This window comes from Serinus canaria, chromosome 9 (genome assembly GCF_022539315.1).
Source record: "Serinus canaria isolate serCan28SL12 chromosome 9, serCan2020, whole genome shotgun sequence".
NCBI classification, from domain to species: Eukaryota; Metazoa; Chordata; class Aves; order Passeriformes; family Fringillidae; genus Serinus; species Serinus canaria.
In genome coordinates this window covers 17,770,132-17,794,916 of record NC_066323.1, presented here as the reverse complement: position 1 = coordinate 17,794,916, position 24,785 = coordinate 17,770,132, and the positions used below count along the sequence as shown (strand labels likewise).

At 41.0% G+C, this 24,785-nt stretch overlaps 1 long non-coding RNA gene across 1 annotated transcript; it reads left to right on the top strand.

Annotated features, from left to right (window-relative positions):
- Positions 1 to 2,312: 2,312 nt before the first annotated feature.
- Positions 2,313 to 8,507, top strand: LOC127059920 (uncharacterized). Its single transcript, XR_007778270.1, has 3 exons — positions 2,313 to 2,443; positions 2,952 to 3,036; positions 8,437 to 8,507. It is a non-coding gene; the product is annotated as an uncharacterized LOC127059920 (long non-coding RNA).
- Positions 8,508 to 24,785: the final 16,278 nt, after the last annotated feature.

The following is a 24,785-nucleotide window of genomic DNA, read 5'->3' as shown; positions in this document are numbered from 1 at the left end:
GGAATGTTTTGGTTGGGTGTTTTTTGGTTTTATTGCCAGCATGACAGATCAAAGTTTTCCTGTGAATGGGGGTGGGGAGAGAGATGGATGGATTTTGGTTTTTTGTTTGGTCTTTATTTAATTGAATGGCTTAGGAGGATGCATTGTCTGTTAAGCACAGACCACCATCAAACAAACAAATAAAGACAAAATTCCTGGCAGTTGTTCCTGAACCCTGGCAGTTCTTCCTGAACATTTTGGGTTTCTGGTTTTGATTTTTTGGGGGTTTTCTTCAATATCTCTAAGAACATAAGAACATAATTCTGGTTTTGGTTTCTGTAGCCACAGATTTGGAGTACAGTTGCAGTGGGTTTTCTGTACTAGGATAAATTCTAGCTTTTCCTTGCAAAACATGCTTAATAAGACCCTGAGAGGCAATGCTGTGAGAAGAGATTGATGCTATTTCCCTTTTAGCCACAGCTACAGTCTCCAGACTACTCCACAGCAGCATTTGTCTACTTCAGACCCACACAAGAAACCCTTATTTTGCCCTCACTTTCCCTCTCTGTGCATTGGCAGAGGAGTCTCCTCTATATGGTTTGTCCTCACCTGAGGCTATCAAGGAATTTGTGGCTTTCTGGTATGGAAATTTATATTTATATGCATGCATGCACATATATATTAACATACATATCTGTAAATATTGTATTTTCAAAAGGTCTCACACACACAGTGTTAAATGATGACCATCATGTGTTACTTTGGGCCTTTTCTTGCTCTGTGCTTTGCACAGCCTGTGGCACAAAGTGTTCCCAGTAAGGAGCTGGGACTGGGGAAGGTCTGTTTGCCCTCTGACTAGAATGGCCAGCTACTTTTGTTCTCTTTCCCAGCTGAAGCAGCCTGTAAGAACATGGTGAAATGCCTGGCAAATTGACTTATAAAAAATGAAGGAGTTCACTGTATTGCTGTCTTTCACAACCTGCACGTGGCATGAAGCTTTGGGTGTCTCATTCTAGTGACAGAGACAGTCAAGAGAGCAGACAATGGAGTACAACAGTCTCTAAATCTGTGCTGTGACATAATGAGAATGGGAAATGTTGCCACATAAACTTGAGTTATTCTGACTGGTCTTTGGATTGAGTTTCCTTAGGATAACCCAGTGTTCTTGTTTGTCTTAATCTGAACTGGCCACAGTTGTGCAGTGTATGGGAACTCCCTGGGTAGCATCAGATGGATTCCCAGAACCCCTGGCACATATTTTCAAGGGATTGGGTTTAATGATGAATGTCTTTGTTTGTCACCAAAATCCAGCCATGTTTCAGGAAAACAAAAAGAGAAAAGGCTGTCTCTGGAAATGCTGTTCATCTCTGCTGTCATATTGAGAAGCAATGCATCTTGCCAGAATGGTATGTCCAGGCAAGGAATCAAATATTTATTATTTTTTAACCCCTCTCCTTGCAGATAAGAATGTAACTGGTTTTCCAATCAAGTGAGAGGGAAGAATCAAGAATGATTGATTCTTCACTCTCACATTGTCTTGATCTAATGTCCACTGGAGATCCTCTTTATTTGGATGTTTAGTTTTAGGTTTTCTGACACTCTGTTCTCCCAGCTCTTTGCTGCTGCAGAAACAGCAGTCCCATTCAAATATTTTCTCATTTGAGTGTGTAAGCAGCACATGTACTACCTCCAATAATTCTAAAGCTACTGCTTGCATTTGTGTCTGTTAGAAAATGACTCTGTGAAGCTTAGGAATCAGATAGGTTCCCAAATGGCTTCTCTTTATGTTCCCCCTATTAAATAGCTTTTCTCCATTTCTTAAATTAAGTGTTTCATATTTGGACAGTAGATCATGCTGGCCTTGCTGCTGTAATTGTCATCTTAAAAGAACAGGTTTTTTATGAGAGCTCATACTGCTAATAGCAATCTGAATATGCATGCAGAGCTGCCTAGTGTGTTTCATCAGCATTTTCACTTGCCTTTCCTAGAAGTATTATACCACTTTTTTCTTATCTTTTGTGGTTTTACCTTGTAGATATCTTAACAGCTCCAGTGCTGTAAATTACAAGTTTAGCAGGTTAGTTGTGGGGGGAAGTAGGATCAGTTGATTAGAAAAGATGGGCATGGAAATGAAGAAAACCAATTTGAGTGGACACAGTGGGTGGCAAAACCTCACCAGGTGCAGGATGTGTTACCCCAGGGAGCAGCTTTATGTTACAAGCAGTGCCATATAATGCTCATCTCTCTGCTCTGGCAATCCCTGCCTTCAGCCTGATGCTTAATAAAGCACCTAAACCTATTGTCTGCTCCCTGGTGTGTCTTGCTGCTTAATTATACAGTATCCATTTGATATTTGATCATCTTTTTCTGCAGGAACAGTTTTTAAAATAATTACTCAACGTGAGCATGGAATTATTTTAGGGTAGTTTACATTCACAGTTTCCTGAGTGACATCTCCACAGAGGTAAGATCACAGTGAATTGCCAATTCATTTAATAAGTTCAGTGAAAGGATGGAAGAATGCTGTCCAAGTACAGATTTGAGCTTTTCTGTTAAAAAAAAAGAAGAAAGAAGTTTCAGGAAAAAAAAAAAGAGTTACAGAGTCAGGATCCTTTTCTAACCCATTATTGTTAGACATGAAGAGTGCTGGAAAACAAAGCCCAGAGATGTGAGAAACTGGATATCTGACATCTGAATTCCCTTTTTCTGCTGCTGTGGTTGCTGTCATGAGGTGCAGAGAAGGCTGAGACTGTCGTGTGCTCTGTGGTAGGAGAGGATGCTCTCTGCAGAAGGAAGAACCCCAAGGGCCCTTGTTAGGGCAGGGGTGCTGAGGAGTTCTCTCTCCCCAGAGCTAACACTCACTGGGCTGCTGCAGCTATATTGTGTTCATTTCCTTCAATCTCTATTTGCCAGAGTTAAAGCTGAATTTTAAACACTGCTGCTAGATTATAATGCCTCTGCTTTTTTTTCAGGTTTCTGGTGTTTTGTTGTTGGGTATTTTTGAAGCCAGGCAAGAGTACAAGGAGAGCGATGGTGTCAACACCAAGGTCTGTACAGGTGAGTCAAACTGCAGCAGTTATTTCTCATGAAAAAGTCATGGGACACAAGGAAATAGTAGCAAAAAACCCAATTAGAACAAAGAGTCCTTTTGCCTCTAAAAGCACCTCTAACTGCTATGGATGTTTCAATTTTCATTTCTGTCCTCAGCAAAATGGCAAACACCAAAAGTGTTTTCCCTCCAATTTTGAGGGCTTTTTGCTTTTGAAATAGACAAGTAGGATTTCCCAATAAATATATTTCTTGGGATCTTGTCAATGTAAGTTTTAAAGTGTGTTTTGCCTTACTGCAGCATTCAGTAATGAAAATATTGATCTTATTAACTGTGCTAATTAGAGCTGAACAAAATACCTCCAGCAACAGCTAGTGAATATGCAATGAAATAACAATTCTGAAATTGCTTTGCCAGTGTTTACAGGAGATGAATATTGTCAGGGATAAGTCTGCTGTTCAGAACATTGTGAGAGGAGAGAGGGGTAAATATTTGCACACTCTCATTTTTAAATTCATATTTTGGTATTAAAAAAATACATATATATATATATATATATATATATATACACACACACTTACTTTTTTTCCCCCCAACTAATCTTAATAGGAGAAACAGAATTAAGCATTAAGCATTTTGCTATGCAAGTATGCAAGTTCAAATGAGAGTAATCCCCTGTTGTCATGGCCTGTGAGTGTTGTATTTACAAACTATCTGGAGAAGGAGGGAAGCCTTGGGTAGTTTGGAAATGCAAAGTGTTGATATTTGTGAAGAAATTACTTCTGACAATGACTCTTTGTACAACACCTGATATTAAATGTTAATAATGTATGGGGCTTCCAGGAAATATGCTTTGATACGTACTAAAAATTTGGTTTAGTACACAGGAGAAGATGAGTCTATAAAATATGTTGTGAAAGGACTGGAGAAGATTCATTTTGTTAATAGTGTAAGATTGAAAGTGAACTTTGAAGTTACAAGTCATGTTTGCTTTTGAGTACCAGTCTCCCAACCCATTTGTCTTGCAGCAGGTGACAGAAATGCCAATGCAGAGAGATTCTGGGCCTGCTGCTTTTAGACATGGCCAGCAATGTAAGAGCTGAGGTTTCACTCTGAGCTGTTAAATATTGTTCTATTCTCATCTTTTTCCCTACAGCTCTTATTCTGGCACATGGTCCTGCAACAGAGCAAACAGTTGCCTGTGTTGTAATGAGCTATTTCATTACTGAAGGGCTGCAACCATTTTGAACAGCATACACATCATGTTAATAATTCAGTAGTGTATCAATTACTTATATTTAGTTCTAATTATGTACTTAATGTTTCAAAAAGTTTTTCAAATGTAAGTATGTCCTGGGGGTTTCATTGGAACTATAAATTGCTGAAGGTTTGCTTTTTTTTTTGTTTGTTGTTGTTGTTTTGCCCGTGTGGAAAAGAAAGGAGTTGTTGAGTTTAGACACAATCCTGACATATGGGGGCAGAATGAAAGATGTAGCAAATTTATGGTGCTGTGGTGGCCAAAAGCAGGCAGAGCTAAATCCAAAGTCTGGCATGTGCTCTTTAAAATGAGGCATTTTGCCATGTTTTTGTTGGAGAAGCACTGGCTGTTGGGTAACAGGAACGAAACTTCTTAATTAATACCATCAACTCTTGGGAGGCTTTTTTTCAGAGTAAGGAATTAGATAATCTCTTTATATTTTTTCCTTTTTTTTCCTTTTTTTTCCTTTTTTTTTTTTTTTTTTTGTTAAGTGTTTACTTCCTTGGCCCATGTTATACTGTGGATTTATGTTCCAGTATCTCTGTTCTCAGGGTTTCCAACCCTGGTTCTGCAACTCAGAAATGGAATTCATTCATTATGGTTTCATTTCTGGGCATCAATCCCACAAAGTCTCTGGCATATGGGGATGTTGATGGGATGACTCACATGTATAAAATTAAGCTTGTGTTTAACTAATGGTAGGATCAGAGCTTAAGTCACCAGTAGAAATGTATATTTGATTTCCTCCTGGATTTAACATAGCATATAGGGAAAAATATATTCCCAGTTGGAGACGTGGAGGTGATCAAGGAACAGGGACAAGTTCCTGCCCCTCATGTGTTTATTTGAGCTGACAATCTTACAAAATTAGAGGCTTGAACATCAGGAAGTTGTTTTCTTAGTATTAGTAGTTAAAGTAGTAGTATTAAAGAAATGCACAAAAAATCACAATAAGGTCAAATGACTGGCTAAGATAGATCAAAACTTGCATTCCCCAGGTAATTGTCTCTCCCTTTTGAGATTCCTCTGAATGTTTAGTACTAATGAAAACAACAAAAGCCACTGAGAGACTCAGCTGTAGCAAGCTTCTGCTTTTGGCATTGGAAACAATAACAGTCCCAGTAGTTCACAATACTGACCTCTGGATGCTCCAAATTCTGTATACTTGGATTTTTATGTTCATTGTGTGCTGTTTTCATTATTATAATGCTCTAAGAGTATTTGCTGTATGTGTTTGTCATGTGTGGCATATCTGAATATATAGAGTAGCGCCATGCCATGCTTATACCAGTGCTCAGCTGCTCCATAGCTCTCCTGCATTTCTTCCCTGCTCTCATCCCATGGTGAGAAACAAAGTGAATTGCTGCAGTGGTCTTCTGCCATTCCTCAGCAGAATTTCCTCTCTGCTTCATTTCCTGTGTCCTCTGTGGTTGTCTTAGCTGGGTGCTGAACCTGGATGTTAACCAGCACAATTCAGAATCTTCCCAGACTCTGTATTGACCCCCTCTGATTACATTTTACCAGTAAACCTAGAAGAGTTTTATTCCATTTAATTTCTATTGGTGTGTTTTAATGATCCTTCCCAAAGACTGCATTGAACTTTCTTTCAAGAAGGAGCACATCATCTGTCCATGAGGGTTTGGGGCTTGAGACAGCTAGCACAGGTGAGTGGCAGAAAGGGCAGCTCTTTCCAAGCTTCCAACCTTCTCTTGGAGAGAGCTTCAGGGGCCATCTGATAGCTGCATTGGCTGGGAGTGCCTGGCTCACTGCTGATGGTGAGGTTCAGCTTCCAGAGGCTTTTGCTTCTGTCAGCTCCAACAGAGAGCTTCTGCTGGCTGTCTCTTGGTTAGGAGCTGCTGCAGCCCTGCTCTCCAGCTGACAGCTGTGCAGGGGAAGGCATGCACCGCTCCACAGGCTGTGCAGGAGCCCAGCTCCAGCCTGTAGCCAGCACAGAGGTGCTGCTTTTAGCAGCACTTGGCAGGGTGGCTGTAGAATGGCCCAGAAATTCTGCTTGAAGCTGTCCAGTGGTAGTGTCAGTGTGCCAAGGGCCGGGATCCAGCACGGGCTGGAGGGACTTGGCACATTAGAGGACTCAGCCCAGGTGGGACTTCATTGAGAGGCTGCTGCCTCCCAGATCTTGAGCTACAAGGATGTCTGATGCCTCTCCCTGACTGAGCAGCACAAGTTGCAATGAGGTTCCTGTTTGATATAAGGAGAAAGGCTTTTTGCCAAGAAGATTATCCAACACTGAATCATATAGCCAGGGGGTGGAGATATTCAAGCCCTGGCTCAAGAAAGCCCTGCATAAACTGGTAGCAGTGCTTTGAATGCTGGGTTGGACTACAAAGGTCCTTCCTAATCTAAATTATTCTGTTGTACATAATGGGCAAGTGGCAGAGAGCCTGTGAATTTTGGCTTTGGGATTGACTCAAATGAAAACCTAAAGAATGATGCCTATGTGGGACAAAAAGGAGCTTCAATTACTGATTTTGTTAACTCAAAGTGATGCTTTATCCTTTCTTCTCCCACCACTTAAAGAGGCTTTTGAATTTCTCAGTTTAACACAGAAAATAAAGGTGACTCTCTAATCACTTTTCATGAAATGACCCTGTCAGGTTTGAAGTGATATTGATTTAAAGTTGTAGAGGGCTGGAGAAGATTGCAATCCATCTGATGTGGCAGCCTCAGTAGATTCAGAGGGATATGATTATAATTATCATTGCCATTAAACACTAATTTGTAGTGTTAATTAGTTAAACACTAGAATAAGCCTGTCTTGTTCTGCTGTTGTGTTGTTTATTTATTTATTTAGGGGAACAAGGGAAGGTAAATTAATCAGGAAAATTTCATTTGGTCTCTCTCCCAAGAAAAGTGGCTCTAGATCCTCTTCGTGTTGCTCTGTATTTTATGAAACCCAGGAAGGTAACTTGTAGAATTGCTGGAGAAGAGCAGTAGCTCAGCTGTGCAGAGCTCTCCTCCCAAGGCACAGCCTCACTCTGCTCCTCCAGCTCTGCTCTGTAACATAATAGTGGCTCTGTGCCTGTGCAAGCCAGTGGAGAGTTTGCCTTTGCCTTCGGTGGCAGCAGGAACAAGCCCCAAAAGTCACACATGTCCTTGCCTGTCTGAGAAACAGAACTAGTGACAGGTCTAGAATGTGATTCAATTCTCTGATTGCTCTGCAGTGATTATTATGGGGATCTTTTCAGTGTGTCATGTCAAGAAGCACACTCAGTGACACAGTCCTGCTGGCTCTTGAAGGGTGAGTTTATAGAAATATTTAATTTCCCCTTATGGAGATTTGTGCTTTGAAAGAGTTGTTGGCAAGAGAGTGTAGTGAGTGACTCATGGTGCCCTGCTCTGCCAGAATTAGGGAAAACTGAAGTGGGTAACATGGCTCTGTAGCTGTGAGAAAGAGCTAGGAGCTGATTCTCCTGCTTTCACAGCTGCAGTTTGGAGTCCAGAATTTTCAGAATCTCAGGCAAAATTCAGAGACTCTTGAATTGGTGTAGGAACCACTCCAGTAATAGCAGAATGGGATGAGAATAAAAACAGGGAAAACTTCTCCTGTGGAAACATGATGTTAGACCAAAGACAAGTGACCTGAGGGAGGAAGGGATTTATGAGATGCATGAAGCCCATGAAAGAGATATTCACAGCTGGCAGGGGAAGGTCTGTAATGCCTCTACAAAGTGAAGTTCTGGAGCTTTGGCTGTGAGTACCCTCACTGGCCTGTCCTCCTTCTTCTGAAAAGAGAGTGTCTTGGCTGGGTTAAGGGTTTAGACTGCTGCCTCTCTGAACCAGGAACATCTCCTGTCTTTTGCAGGTATTTCATCTCAAATACAGACCACTGCCATGCAAGCACTGCTTACCAGAAGTGGAAGAGGCAATGATCAGGTCTGAGATGCAGCAGCAGCTGGGTGACTGTAGAAGAGGATAAAATATGCACTAAGAAGGGGAAAATTGTGTCTGTGTATAAAGTGTCAAATATGGCTTAATGGATCATTTCAAAAATTTCTCTTTTAAAATCTCTTTTGAGGCTTCTTTTCCATTTTTAATTACTTACATTTGTTATTAAACTTTATTGTTTTTCTCATTTGTTCTCCAAGTTAATACTTTTTATCCACTCAAAGTTTTGTCCGACTCCTTCCAGGTCACTTGACCCTGAAAAATGTACAGAATCCATCTTCATCCTGTTTTTAATTAAATTTTCCATTTGTTCATGTAAGCTTGCTTTTGGCTTTTTTTTTTTTAATTTATACATATTTTACTGAGTTTCCAGACATGTAGGCACAACTTTTGGGTATATCAACTTTTTATTTAACTTTAAAAAACAGAAGCTGTCTTTTTTTTGCTATGTTGCAATAATCTGTAATAAGAATCCAAGTACCTAGCAATATATAACATAGATTTTGTATAGCACTGAGTAATTAATTAACAGAGGGGGTACATGATGAATCATTTAACTGTACCTGGACAACTCCATACAGCAATAAGCTCTGAGCATTTTGTTTTTCAGTGATGTGGAGGAACCCCATAGGATCTATTAAAATTTCTATCTCTTTTCCAGAATGTAGGTGGGATCTTATCCAACACTGAGAGCTGAAATCCTGACTACAAGCCTTCACTTCTTGTCCTGGACTCGACTAAAGCTTTTCTGAGGGGTAATTGCCTTTCCTGAAAAAGAAATCTCTGAGCACCAACCTCACTGTTTTTCCAGGAACAATAAAACACACTTTCTTTGAGTTTTGCAATTGGCATAAAAGCATGTGACAGCAGTGTCACAAAATAAACAGTCAGTAGAAATTGAATATAAAATATGCACTAGCAGGTTTACCCCTTTGAGAAAGCTTGACCTGCCTGTGACAGACCCAATTCAGGGTGTGCTGTACATCACTGGTGCTCTTTTTTAATGGGTGTGGTATAAGAGGCAAAACACAAAGGAACGTGTGAGCACCATTTGGGCTGTAACTCCTTCAGGAGCCTTGATGAGATGAGGGTGGAGTGTAAGCTCTGTATTGAATGGTCCAGCTTTGATTGCTTTGTCTCATCATCACTCCAGAATTCATAAGCACCCCAGTTTTGGGGGTGAGTAGTGTTAATGCATTTTGCAGTGTGATTGGTTTAACAGCATGTCCTGTAACACAATCTGGCTTGCAGGAGCTGGAACTGGAGAGAGGCATTTCATTTCCGGCAGGCAAACGTGGTGATTTCCAAGACTTCCCGAGTTCCTGATGCTGGAACATTTTGTTGATGTTGCTGTTAGGATCTGCAGTGGTAAAGCAGGTAAATCTTGTAATGGCAAAATCACTGAGGGGTAATTTTGGTTCCCACAGAAGCCTTTGACAAATGCCCTCCCAGTGCTGGAGGCAACATTAGCAAGGTGCAGGCCTCGAATTTGTAGCATTTAAATTCTGAACAAAGGCCCAGATGAGAATTCTCTGAAGTAAAATCCTTCCAGCAGTGATTCTGTCCCCATTGTCACCAGCTGCTGCGGTGGGGGGGGTTCCTGTCCCCAGGAGCCAGGGCCAGCCTGCAGCACCTTTCCCTTGGGCTGGCAGAGCTCCTGGCAGGGTTCCCGTGCCCAGGCAGCCAGGGCAGGGCTCTGTGCTGCCCCCAGTCCCAGCTGACAGAGAGCTCCTAGCAGGAAATCAAGGGTGGGCTTTTTCTTTCTGAGGAAAGAACAAGGATTTTTCCAAAAGAGGAGCCTTCTGCAAATGTTGGCTGGTGGAGGCAGAAATCTGGATATCTGCTCGGGCTTGCTGATCTACCCATTCCTTGTTTTTAATCCTGTGATATGCAATGAGTCACTAATGACTTCAGAGCAGAGCTGTAACCTCCATAAATAAAAATTGCACTTCTACCCTCATTTTTATACCTATACATAAAATAGCCTCACCTTTCTTTGTCCTCTTTCTCCAGATTTTTATTCCTTTCCTGTAATCCAGTTTCCTTATTCATTGTGTCATGCATCCTGCTCATAGAAAACTCATCAGGCCTACTAGATATGAAAATGATAATATCTTTTAGGATTTTGGTAATTTCTTCTGCTGTAATGGATGGCCACATGCAAAACAATGAGAAACATAAGGATATTGAAATCACCCCTCTGTAATTATCAAATAAATCATGAAGCTGGGAGTTTCTAGGGAGCTTCAAGGACTCCTTCATAAATTAGGAGATTACTTCCTAATATAAATTGGCTGGTCCAAAAAAACCCCAAACCAAACCTCAAAAAAAGCAATAAAACAAAACTGGCCTCCACTAGGGGAGACCTTGGAAAATCTTATACTTTTTTCTCAGTTCATTTTTTTGTCTTAAAAATCCTGTTAGTGCTTCCTGTTCTGATTTTTAGCATGTTTGCTAACATCCTTGTCTAGGAAGTTTTGCAACAGCAGCCCAATTCAGAAATGATTGCATGGCAGGATTGCTCCAGCAGGAGACTCCACTCAGACCATGGCCAATGACCATGTTGACTGAAACTAGCTCAAGAGAAGTGCTCATGGCTGTTATGGGGGGGAATGTGAATAATTTTTTATGTCAGGCCTAGCAAGTACAGTACTTACCCCAAAAATTAAAAACAAACAGTAAGAGAGAACAGCTCTGGCCCCTTTGTCCTCTCCCTCCTTTAAACCTCTTAAAAAATTCTGGATGTAATCCCTGACTGTAAAAAAAAAAGATTGAAATTTTTTTGTTGTCTTTTTATTTAAACAATAGGAATAAAATCCCTGGCTGAAGGAGTTAACAGCATTGTCCAGATGTAAATGAAAAATGAAATGAAAATATCACCAGCACCAAAATCAAATAAATTCCTTAATATATTTCCAGTCCATTGAACTGAGCTGCTAAAACTTTCTGCTCTGGCTGGCAGGCTGAATGAAATGTGAGACAACATAGAAACTCCTGCAGAAAGCAGTTTGTTTGAGGATTGTCACTGTGCTCTAACAGAAATGTCTCCTTGTTCCTTTTTGGCTGGGGTAACTAACCTCAAGCCTCCACAGAGAGCTGTATGATGATGAGCTGTGGCACCTGGGAGCCAAGTGTTTGTGCCCTCTTGATCTGCCTCGTGAGGAATGAGGCTTCAGTTCTTGAGGAGGAAGAGAAGAGTGTGAGAGGCCAGTCTCCCAGGGAATTCTGTCAGGCCATTAGAGCAAACAATGCCTGGATCCTGTCACAGGTGACACAAACTGGTTCATGCACATCCAAAGGATGGGAAAGAGGAAAACAGCGCTTATGGCTTACTTATCTTTACTGAACAAGGCCTGTGTTCTCTTTGAATGATCCAGTCATAAATATGGAGTCCTCATGAACTCATTTTATTTACTCCTTTTACTACACAAACAGTTTATGGTTTGGGACAGCTTGGGACTCCAAATTGTACCTGGGAGTGTGAGAGAAGGAAGAGGAGTGTGAAGGCAGGTTGGTTAGGGGATTCTGCATGCCACAGGTGGGATAAGGAAGATGAAGTGTGATTCTCATTTTACATTGGCTCAGTGCTGGCACTTCTGTTCCAGGTGAATTGGAAGGAGATTTTCACAGAACTCATTCTTCTCTACAGACTGGCAGACATTTAGTTCTGAATAGAGTTGTGCCTGGGCTGGGATACTCTGGCCACCTGCGTGTCTATTTTGCCCCACACAGAGTGCCCTGGCCAAGGCTCTTCCACCCTTCTTGCTCCTGGCCTTGCTGAGCTGACAGCCAGGCACAAGGAGGGGTCATCTTTGCTTAGATATTTTTCACTAGGACATCCATGAACAATCTACCTTGATTTAAAAGTAAAAGCTAGGTAGCTGTAGCCAATTTTTTTTACATCTCTGTGGAAAAGGCAGCTTTAGGGAAGAAAACTTGATAGCCATGTTCCTTCCTCTCTCTGAAAAGAAGATCCTGTCTGACATGAAAACCATTTGGAATAAGTGTTACCATTACTCAGAGACAATCATCTTGTAAATTGAAGTGGAGAGGGTGCTAGTTGTTTGCCTCAGGACTTAGTAAGGGGGTTGGAAGCAAAGGCACAGATTGCTGTAAGGGGTTTGGTCATGTGAGCTGAATACTGGCATTTCTAAAACAAATCACCACCTTCTTTTTTATAATTCAAATAATATAAAATCAGAGAAAATAAGAGTTTTGAGTTTTTCCTGAGCTATCTTATCTCTTGCAAATACTTCTTAAGTAATTTTTAAGACTTATGATGAAAGAGACATAACAACTTCCTTGGAAATTTATTCCAGTATCTAACTTTTTATATAGACAAGGATTTTCTTATTTCTTGCAGCAATTCAAACCCATTTTTGCTCATCCTGACTACCACAGATCAACAGTATCCCCTTACAAAAACTTATGTGTTGAAGAATATGGTTGTGTCTTCTGGCCTTCTTTTCTTCAGCTTAAATAACCTCAATTCCTTTTTGACAGAATTCCTGGTTTTTAAGACCATTAGTTATTTTATTTTGCCTTCTGGGAGTGTCTTTAGCTGGTCCATCTGACTTGCCAAAGCCTGACCCACCACTCTCAGTTATGAATAACAAATGTCCCATTCTAAAGCTCTTTTTCAGATGTCAAGCGCAAAAGTCAAATCATCTGTAGAAGTCACTAGTTTTGTAATAGAATGATTTGTCTTTATGTGGTTCTTATTCTGGTGTTCAACAGTTTTTTCCTTAAGTGTGAACTGTCATTAAGAACTGGCATTAATTATTACTCAGTGTATTTGGTGATGCCTTGTGAATGCTTTTGGAAACATTTAATCTTTAGCTTTTGATATTGGTGACCTCTGTAACAGGATGTGTAATGAAAAAGAAAGCTTATTAACCAAGTTCCTCACCTTTTTATTTTCCCTGAAAGCAGTTCTATAATGATGTAGGCAAACAGCCATTCCCCAGAAATCTTGTCTATACCATATTTTACCTTTCTGTACTTTTAGGCCTTGCTGAGTGCTCTCATGTCCAAAGTAATCACTCCTGTTCTTACCAGTCTCTCATGTTTGAAGCATTCTCTGTGATTTTCATTCTTCTTCTTGAGCCATTAGTTTGGCAATGAACTTTAAATCTAGGCTTACCATTGCTCTGAAGGTGCCTCCAGATGGAACCAAAGCATAGATTAGTACTAGAATGCACCCTGTGTCTGGTAATGGGATGAAGAAGGTTTTATGTCCATCCTTGTTGGTTATAACATGCACTGAAATTCTGGTGTTAGATGCAAACACAGTCATGATGCTTCAAATAGGGCTTTTGTTGTTATTTTAATTTATTTAAATTCAATTCTCTCCTGTCTCTTTTACAGCATTCTCCCTTGAAACGAATAGGTGATCATGATTAGTTTCTAAATTTTTAATTAGTCCTTTTAGACTAGATAAGTGTGGTTTTCAATTATTAAAAAGCCAACACTTTTTCTTGATTTCTGGAACAGAAGCTGCACAGGAGGTGTTCCCAGGCAGTGCACTGAAATCTAAGGCCAGGTACCCTGAGTTTTCAGTGTAGTCAGACTGGGCTGTGCCTGTCTATAGTTGGAGCTGAGCAGCTGTGCCTGTTTTGCAGGTGAAGGAGCTGCTCACTGCTCTGACCCTTCAAACCTCCTTTGAAGTCCTGCAGACCAAGGTAGGAATACTCAAGGGGAGATGGCTGTGACTGAGCTAGAGTTGGGCATGATCCCCCCCATGCAGTGTCCTGTTATTTATTCCATCTGAAATGCTCAAATTTAAATTTATGGGAGTTTTTCTTTCCACTTGCAGGGCAGACATTCTGCCCAAACACTTCCACTTTTTGCTTCTGTGGCTGAATTTGTCCTCAGGTAACTTTTTGTGGAGATAGTGTTTGTATTTCTCCTGTGGTGCAGAGCTTCACCAGAAGTTTGACTGGCTCCTGTGTTTTGTTTGTTCATTACAGAGGGATGCATACAGAGCTTTCTTGAAACTTCTGTTTGGTAAGAGAATTACAGGGAGGAAGGAAGCAGCCAACTTGTTTCCTCTTCAAGATGTGCTGAAACAAAAGAAGTACCTGTTGGACTGCCCCTCTTTTTCCTGGTCCAGCTGGACCACAGTGAGGCAAGTGCACATGTCAAATGACATGCTAAGTCCCTTACATATCACAGTGCAGATCTCCCCTTGTTTTAGGGTTTGTGAGCTGGATGATGATTTTTATTAAGTGCTCAGACATGTCTTGCTGACTTCCTCTGATTTCCTCTGACAGCTCTGTGACTATAAACTCCATTGGTCTCCTTATTCAGACACATGCATTTACCTGTCATTGGGCATAGCTTTACAGTATTGCAAATTTTGACTTATTAAAGTTCATGTTGCCACAGAAACACTTTTATTTTCAAAATTATTTATAATTCCTTTGGGCCAGCTGACTTTTCTGTGTTTTTCATCCTGTCTCCTATTTCATTTTTAAATGAATTTCATGGCTAGGTGCAGTACCCTACTGCGACAATTATTGCACCAATATAAAATCTAAGCATCACAAAATCATTTCCAAAATCTAAGCAGTTGTTGGAACCATTGCAAGAGAATCAACAGAAAAGTTCTCCTTTTTTTGCCTTAAACTGAGCCATTTACCTGACATTTAAAATATTGTCTTTAATATTTCTTTCTACCTCATTAGAGAGTTAAATAATCCATGAGATAGTGTGTATTAAAATATATTCAAAATATTACAGTATTGCTTTTAAAAAAGCCTCACAAATCTACCTTGTACACTAAGCCTATACCTCATATGTTGGTTAACAGCCAAATGGAGCAATGTCTTACAGTCTAATTAAAGGTAAAAATCAGGACAACCAGAGATGTCTTTTGTAAATTAAAAGTCCTCTTTTATGTGCTGTGGAGGTGTTAGCACTATTATAAGGACTAATCAGACATTTTACAACGTTCTGGGACCAGGGATGAAGTGGCATTGTGTGTAGTTTAAAGATTATTAACTTTCTTTAGCACACTGGGGTTAGATTTTTAAGGATGCCTTCAGTGCTTACCTGCTGTTACAAGGGGAAGTACTTTATTGTCTCATAAGAAGGAACTGGGCTGTTTGAAGAATTAAATGCTTGTGTGTAATGGCAAGCTTCCACTTCTGAAAACCACTGAAAAGAACAAGAGAATTGTTGTAAATGTGGTGGGCTTCACGTGTTCATGTCCACTCATAAATCCCTGGCAGAGTATATGTCTGTAAATCCAAACTCACCTGCTGCTTGTATGTGGCATTTCATATCAGTTTCCTCTGTAAAATACACATTTCTATCACTTGCCTCCCCTCCCCCAGATAACTCTTCCTTGCTTTCCTTAACAAATGTAATTAGCAGAAAGCCTGGCCCAATGGTGTGTGCATTTTCACAAGAAAATGAAGTGATCCCTTTCATGCATGGACATTTCTTTTAACATCTTGTGATTTGTAAACCAGATTTATACTTACATTGAGAAGTAAGAAAGGTAGGCACCAACATGTTTTCATACCTTATTTTTTTAATGCTTACACTGTTGTCACTCAGAACTTGATTATAGTCATAATCTTGCCTTGCTTCCCTTTTTCCTCCTTTTTCTGCCTGGCTTTTTATGCATTCACATGTTGAATGTGAGATTCCTTTATTCTTCTAAGTGCTGTACATGCCTGTCTAGAAAAAGGGAAAAAAACAAAACCAAGACAAATATGCACACATTCATTTTGTCTTCATCCTAACGATAGAAAAAATGTGAAAAAAATGATGTGTGATGTTGTCCCTACTATGCTTGTAAAGAAGTGAGCAATGCCCTCTGTGAACAAAATTTGTAGTTATATCACAGATTTATCTGAAGCTTCTAGTATTTATGAATAGATCTTTAGATGGGTCTTTCTGAAGATGTTAATCAATGTCAACTCTGAAGAGTAATTTTTAAAAATTTCATTTAGTATGTGAACTTCCTGCAAAAATATATCTTCTGATTAACTGTCTAAACTGAAATGAAAAGTTTTGTCTGCCTAATGTGAGAGCAATCAGTGTTTAACAGACTAACAACTGTTTCAAAAGAATTCAACACCCAAACGTAATGGAGGCTTTTGAAAGTAAATTGTGCACGTGGTGTTTAGGGATTTAACCATGCAGTGCACATTAGTGTTAATGGGAAATTGTCTGGACAAATCTCTGCACATTACACTGCAAATGCACTCCTTAGTGTTTAAAGCTGCCCTGTTAACACCCATTATGGAACTGCTCTCAGGAAAGGACAGGAAGAAATATGGTACCTAAACATCCATCATCAGCAGTACAGCCCCCCTTTCAGCTCCACTCCTCCAGCTTTGGGGGGGTTTATTTTAATTCCTCTTCTTTTGGATTTTGTTTTTCTTTACATAAATTCTACAAGAAGACTGTATGGGGATATTCTTCCCTATGGAAAGGCATTTTCCCAGATTGAAAAATAACTGTTTTTCCTGGGGGCCCAGTTGAAGTTGGCATGGAACCTGTGGAGGGGTTATAAATAGAGCAATAAGGTTTTCTGCTTTTCTTTTCCTCTTTCATTTCTTTTTAACTAGCCTTCATGTCAATCCCAGCTATTCTTGTGCTGATTCTGGACCTGATTCAGCTCCAGCAGAACTTAGAGATGAGTGAGGGTAATGTAATGGAGAAAGCCCCACATTAATTTGCCAATAGCATTTTTAAATTATCCAATGCTGATCTGGTAAAATTGGACTTGTGTTGAGAACACCTAAGTTTAGATAAAGTTTTTGCTGCCCACTTCTCAATTTTTTAGTCATTAATCTTTCACAGATTGCATATCTAGATTCAGGCTCTGGTTTCTCCACATTTATTTATGGAGGAATTCCAGTAGGAAATTGTGGGAGTTGGTCATCTCAGCACAGTTGTTGTCATCCTGGTCATAGAGACAATGAATCTGGAAGGTGGGCAAATGTCTGAGGGTGGGAAGCTGAAGCTGCTCTGTCACACCTCTGCTGGATGTCCCAGCCATCAAGCTATGTGGAGAAAATGACTCTATAGCATCTGTGAAAAACAGGACATGTCTTTGTTATGTTCCAGGTGACTGCCAACATTTTTGAAATACCAAATTTACTCCTTACAATGAGAATGTGGGGAGCCAAGAACTCGGTAGGGAAAATGAAGAATAAGGGTATGACTGAGTTTTTTCAGAAAAGCATGATCACAGAAGAGCTGCATTTCCATCTGGGATTTGTACTTTTGTTCAAGGCCTTGACCCTTACTTTGGTTTGGTGTTCTGAATCTTGCCTCTTTAGGAAAAAATTGAAATGAAGTTGAGTAGAGTATTTTTGCCATGGGGTGACTCAGCAGAAAAACATAATTGCAACTATTCTTTCTTTTTTGGTCATTGAAATGAATGAAATGTAGAACTACAACCCAAATCCACTTGGATAATATCCCTCCCTTGGAGAACTATGGCCTTGGAATACAATGCCTGATGGCTCCTCTCACTTTTCTGAGAACCTGTGCAAGGAAACTGAACTCAGGCTAAGCCCCTGTTCTTTGGGGAGCTGACACAGTTTTCCTCTTCAATAATAACAGAGTCACATGGCAAATATTCCTTTTTATTTTTCCAGTTCACCATGTGCATTTTATTTTTACTGGTGCAGAATGTGTGCTCTAGAGTAAATACTGCCTTGTAGTTTTTCACAACTGAAATCTCTCAGAATTGGCAGGCAGATTAATAACACGTGCTCAAGGTGCCCATTAGTTTTTTCCACAATTAGTGGAAAAGTGCCACGGCTCATTCTAAGGAGTTATTAGGGGCATTTCTGTAGGAATGCAGACAATTCTTTGCTCTGTATAGTTAGCCAAAGCCAGCAGATCTAACTGAAAAAGTCCTTTTAAGGATCCTTTAGAGACAAGTGAAACTGGATTTGAAAGACTTGCCACAAAAACACTGTTGATCCACTAATGTGATTGAGGCTCTGGCACATAGTATTGAACTTTTCCTCTTTACAGTACTTTTTCAGAGGAATATGGAAGTGATGTTTGTGGGTTTCCCTCAAGTTGCTGAAATGGCTCATGATAACTTTTTTACTGTCCTCCTTCCTTCTCTCTGATGTGTGCAATGACAAACTATTCCTGCTGAGCATTTATTTAATGCTGTTATCTGTACCTGTTTTTATTAGGCACTGGAGCATCACTCCCCCAGAACTATGATTACTCTCTGACTCCACTTCTTTTCAGGTTCTGTAATTTCCTTGCTTTGTGCTGTGCTGGTCTCCATTTCCAGCTCACACACAGCACAGCCCTCAGTGCAGCTCAGCCTGCGGTGTGCTGTCCTGGGGCAGCTTTCCAGAGAGTTCTTTACAGCTCCATCGCTGGCAGCAGTGGCTCAGTGCCACACAGCCTTGGCTGTATTTGTCACCCAGCAGCTCAGCTCTGCTCTGCTCACCTGTCAGGCCTCATTGTAACATCCTTGTGGCCTCTGATCCCACTTTGATTTTGGATCCTTTGCTTTTCTCGTGCCTCCTCCAGATCCTGCTGCACTTAACTTCCTGCTGTCTTCTGCAAAACCTTTATGTTTTTCTGCCTAAATCAGGATCCCCTACTCTGCTTCTCTGGAGTGCTGCTGTCTCCAAGGTGCCTTGGCTGAGGGATGGGGTCCAGGCTGGGATCTTAGGTGGAGCTGCAGTGAGGGTCAGGGAGTGCTGAGCTACCAAAAAGGCAGGGTTGGATGCAAGACACCAGAGCTTTTCAGTCCTTCAGCAGGACAGCTGTGGGATGCCCCACTGCCAAGGAAGGATCCCTTTGTTAGAAAAGTGTATTTTGAAATGACAGGAATGAGCCTTGGCACTCCCCTTTCTCTTGCTTTCTTCTCAGGAGCTGCACATCCCACCATTGTGCCACTGTCACCAGGACTGCAGTGATCTGCAGGAGGCAGAAGGCCTGAACACCTGCAGCTGGAGCCAGGGTGACACCCCCAGCACAGCTCGGGCAGTTCAGGTGCCCAGGATGTGTCTAAAGCTGCTAAGGTGGTATAAACACCAGAGTGATGAGGCAGCCACAACCACTCTGATCTCTGATTAGGAGAACCCAAACCTCTAAGCAGGGAGCTTGTTGAAGTGAGATAAGCATGGTAGTTAGACACTGCTTATTCCACAGGATCTTGATATATCAGCTCTTTGTTTACCCACGTGCAGTTCATGGGAGAAGTACTTCTCCATCTGTGCTCTGTTACTGTAAATTTTAAATGTGATTTTGAATCCTTTTGAACTGTTATGTCAGATTCAGCCTCATCCTGTCCTAAAGGTCCAATAGATTTTGGGAGCTGCTTTGTTTGATCCTTTACTGCAGGCTCAGGATTCTGCCAGTGCACCAGTGAGTAAATGTACTCAGAGGAGTGGAATGCTCTGCACTCACCCCAGTGCTGGGGAAGGGGTCTGTGCTGTGTCTGTCTGTACTGCTGCTGCTCCAGCAGAGTGGCACTGCTCTGATTAAACAGATGGATAATTGAAATAACTGCTCAGGGAAATTCCTACCCCTACTCCATGTAGGCATTTGGTTTCTTTGTTTAAATAATGCATATTTCACATTTCAGTGGTAGAAAACAGACCTTTGAAAGAGCTATATTTTGTCCAAATTTGTGTTCTTATCTGCTGGTAGGTTCCAACTGTCCATGCAATAGCACAACTTCATATTACCTTACAGCTCTGAATTATGGGGTTTTTTCACTATTAATTTGACAGCCCATTGGAATACTATTTGAAAATATCCAGACATTTTTAATAAAATATTTTTGGTCGTAAATGCTGTGGGGAAATTTGGCACAATATATCCTACTTTCAGAAGACAAATTTGCATTTTTACAGGAGCAGCTAGAATGACAGAATAATTTAGGTGCAGCAGAAATTTGGGTGAAATCCAATTGCAACAGTGAAGGTACTATTAGTAATGTGCTTAAATCAATACCATTTATCTTTAACTTTCTAAGCACAACTAATTTACAGACCCTGGGAAGAAACAGTGGTAATTGGCAGCAATGTGAATTCTGCTGTTTTCTCTTTTTGTCTGTCGTTCTTTTTAGCTCCAGCATAATACTGCACATTAATTTCTTGTTTACTAAGAGAATAACAGATCTCTCTGTATTGTTAGCTTTCAAATTTCTCACATAACACTTCTTTATCTCCCTCTCTTCCACAAGACTTTCAGTATAACATTCCAGGTGTTCTCCTTCGCCTTGTTTCACCCTTAGAATTCTTTTTCCTTCTTAAATTGTCACTCAGCCTGCCCAGCACTTTAGCAGACCCCTACTGAGGAAGGAGCTGTTCCCTAAATCATAGGTCAGGTCAGGATTTGGTAGGGAGGATGACTTGAAAATCAAGATTTGGTAAGTGATTGCAGGGATCACAAAAAGGCTAAGTTAAAACCATGCCACTGCTGCCTTTACCATCCACTGTCACTGCAGCCTGTTGTAGAACTTCCTAAACTGCTTTCTGCTTTTTTTTTCCTCAAAATCTGATTTCAAAACCTCATCTGTACCTGTTTTTATTAGGCACTGGAGCATCACTCCCCCAGAACTATGATTACTCTCTGACTCCACTTCCTTTCAGGTTCTGTAATTTCCTTGCTTTGTCCTGTGCTGGTCTCCTATGCCTGCACCATTAGGGACTAGGATTATATGCTGATAAAAATGTTACCTCCTTTCAATGGTAGCCAGCAAATATTGCCATTTTGGTCCACTTTAATGCCATTTACTTCACTGGGGATACTTTGTGCTTCTGGTGGCATTATATCCCAGTAACACTCTTTCTAGATTTCCACAGAATTAATGCAATTCTGTGAAACTCAAAATATGTACTCTGTTTTCAGATGTTCTGACCAGGCAGACTTCTAAGAACATTTCTATTTGGGTATCATTCATCTACTCTTTTCTGTATCATTGTCCTTACCTGTACCCTGCAAGGTCTTTTTTGCCTATTGTAGCTATTCCAGTAGCACCAACAGCCTCTGACTGATCTTGTCTGTGGTCATTCCATCACAGAAGGCAGGAATTGGTGTCCCAAAGCAGTACAATGTAAACTGACAAGACAGAAAACAGGACAGTGTGAAGCTAGCCAGCTCAGAGGTGTGCAGCAGGCCAGGGGTGTAGCTGGGAGAGAGCTGCAGTCATCTCACTGCCTCTGAGGTGCTGTGCTTTGGGAACCTCATTCCCTTCTCCATTCAACAAATCTTCACTCTGCACATGAGCTGTGTAGGGATCTCCAGTCTGCCTCTGTGCTCTTGCCAAACCCAACAGTGGGAAAGCATGGTGAAGTAAATTTAATCAATGCCATTCATTTCAGCAGTGAAACACAACTTTAATATTTTGGTTAGCCTAAAATTTATATGGAAGGAATGAAAGTCATGAGCTGAGCTGGCCAGAATTGTCCAGGTTTTGGGGTTTTTTACAACCAGAAAAATACTTCTATTACTAAGACAAAACATTCTGCCCTATGTAGTGCTGTTATTTAAGTTGTGCTGGAATCTGTAATGTATGAGGTTTATTTTCTCCCTTCAAGGCAAATGGAACTCATAGAAAAACAACTTATGCCCCCAGAACTCACCAGCCAGATACTTTTCCTGTATTGCTGTCAAGTGGGAGTGCACAGTATTCCTCACTCCATATCCATGCCTCCTATTCTATCCCACTGCCCTTCGTAGACCTATTTTCAATTTTAAATGAATAAAAAGTGGGTTGAATCATCTGGCTTTTGTAGATGATGTTCCTTGTTCAGCTTGTAGTAGAAGAGCCCAGCCTGAGTAGTGTTGGCAGATGTGCCACAAGAGCAGCAAACCCAGGAGCTCACAGAGAGTTCAACCCAGGGGCCTGGCAGCAGAGTACTGAAGCAGTTGTCTGAGTAGCTGCTCTGTCTCCTCAATCACCTGTCATGCTTGGGACAACATTTAAAGTTTGTATTTGGTGATGATTCAGCAACACATGAACTTGGAGAGTAGCATGATTCCCCTTAGCAGACCATTCACCTCACTCTGATAGGATTCTGGAAGTTCTTGTCTTTGACATCCAGAATAATATTTACCATGATGTTCAAAGCAAGTGTCTCCTTTATTAAAGAGGGGCCACTGGGGATGGGCTGTTTGTGCTGCAGTGGAGCTGCTGCAGCTGCAGTGTCAAAGGAAGATGCCCCTGAGCAGACTGGCTGGACTAGAACTGCCTGCAGATGGCACAGCACAGTGACACTGGGGGCTGGTCTGGGTCACGCATGAATCCAACAGAAACTTCCTTTGCCATCAGCTTTATGGAAATCTCTAAGAAGCAAGAATTCAGAGGATTGTAGGTGCAATTAGTCTTTTTGTAAGTGCTGTAAACAGAGAATAGTGTGAAAGGGGTATCTGGGGAGAGCTTCAGTCATGGCCAAGCTGCTTAGCTGGTGATGAGAAGAAACCCCTAATTGTCTAGGTGGGGTAGATCAGCTCCCACAGTGCCATGAAGCATTCAGTGCCAAGGTTGGATGTGAGAGGTTCACATGAACAGCCATATCACAGTGTGTTCCAAAAGCTTTGTTGGCATCCTCTCTTTCAGTCAAACTCCCTGTGCATTATGTGCAGTGTTTTCTCCTTCTGGAAAGCCAGCACTCTTTCAAGGCAGCAGCTGGTGCAGTCACTTTGTGCACTGAGAGACTCACTGAGCCTTATCTTTAAGGGGAAATGAAACAATGACATCTCTCCATTTCCTATTTTGTACATTGAACTTGCCATGATCTTGGATCATGCGAACCCCTGGGGATCTGGGAGATTGTTGTAAGCATTTTGATTTCTTGCAAATGCAGGGAGGGATATGGAAAAGATATCTGTTGTAGATTTTTAGCAAATGTAGGAGGACCCTTGACATAATCTTTAAAATATTCATGTGCCCATGTAGTCACTAGAAACATTCTGGCCGTGCTTTTTCCTCCTTGGTGCTTACTATTGGTTATTCTCTCCTTCTGGCTGCCTTTTGCTATTTACTTTTTCTCTGGTTTAGCTGCTAATTTTGCCTTCCTACGTGACAGGACTTTGTGGTGTTGCCTCCTCTCTGACATGTCACAGCTCCTGAAGTCTGGAATGCTCCATTGCCCCCACGCCCACAGACAGAGCTGTGGTGTCACATGGTTTGTGTTAGTGCACCAAGGGCTGCCTCAGAGCTTTTAAAGGATTCACTCCTGGAAAACTTCAGCCTCAACAAATAGAGTGTGGAAAGGAGTAAGGAATAAGATGCCTGACAGACTGAGACTGATATTGCACAGTCTTGCTTCTTGAGGAGTCATGCTGAAGGGTAGTGCTGTCTCTTGAGCTTTTGACCTGCACAGATCAAAGTTGGTTTAATTTTGGTTTATTTTCCAGGCCTGTCTAAAGCACCTGGTTCAGTCAGCATTGTCCTTAGACACACCAGGGGTCCAGGTAACATATTGGGCCCTTTGTGTGCACAGCCCCTCAGTCCTGGTGTCTCTTCCCCATTGTCTCATCCCACTGTGCATGCTTTAGAGTTCAGTGGAAAAGAGCAGTTGAAAAAGGTGAGCTGATCCAATTTCAGAGACAAAAGCTGGGCTGATCTCACAGTAAAGATGTGTTTTCTGCAATTACTATTTGCAGACCTCTTTTGTGGAGGAAATAAGAATTGATTTGGAAGAATCCCTGGCATTATAATGCTATCGAAGTGAAATTGCTTATTGTCAATTTGCCATTTATTCTGAAAGTCTTTAAGCCAATTAGAATTATTTTACTTCAGCACAATCATTGCTTCCACATTATGGACATGTAATCTTGTTCTAGAACTCATCAGTGGTTCTCTTAATTTTCATATATTGTTTTAGATAAACAGTCCTTTTCTCCAGGTGATTTAATATTCATGAAAAGTATCAGAAGCTAAAAATATTGATTACATCTGTAGAATAAAGAAAAGTAAAAGTATACTTGAAATACCCTATCTGTGTCCTCCAAATTTCATGAAATGGACCATCTCTGGGATGATGTGCTGAATTTCCATCCACTCAGGACTCCTGAATTGGCCAGTTGCAGGGAGTGTCCACCAAACAGAGCAGCTCTCCTCTAGGGAATGAATGAAATGAAGCCAGTTAAGTCAATGCACACAAGTCATTGAGTTGTGATGTAATGTAATGTAACAGCCTTGTCACCTTATTTTGTTCAGTGTGCAGCTCAACAATGCTTTTCTTTTTCTTTATTAGTGCCGTATTTCTTTGACCTTAGCTTAATGAACAGTATTTTTCCTCCTTTCTCCCCCTCTTTTCTTGCCATGCTAAAGATGGATTAATAAGCCTCATTGCATTGGAAATGAGGTATGAAAGCTTCCACCTTGTGCATTCAGTCCAGACTTGACTTTAAGTAAACATATTTTCATCTTTAGAAGGGAGGGTTGGTATTCTCAGCTTTGCATTTGGCTCTTTGACCCCACCCAATTTGCCACACCCGAGGAAAACTGTAATAGGAGTTTGAGACAGAATTGCTTCATGGGCATAAATTCAAACCAATATTGTCTCTTAAGCCTCATGTGCCAGTGGGTATTCATTTATGATTTTGTAATTTGGTTTGTGAGCTGATGATGGAGAG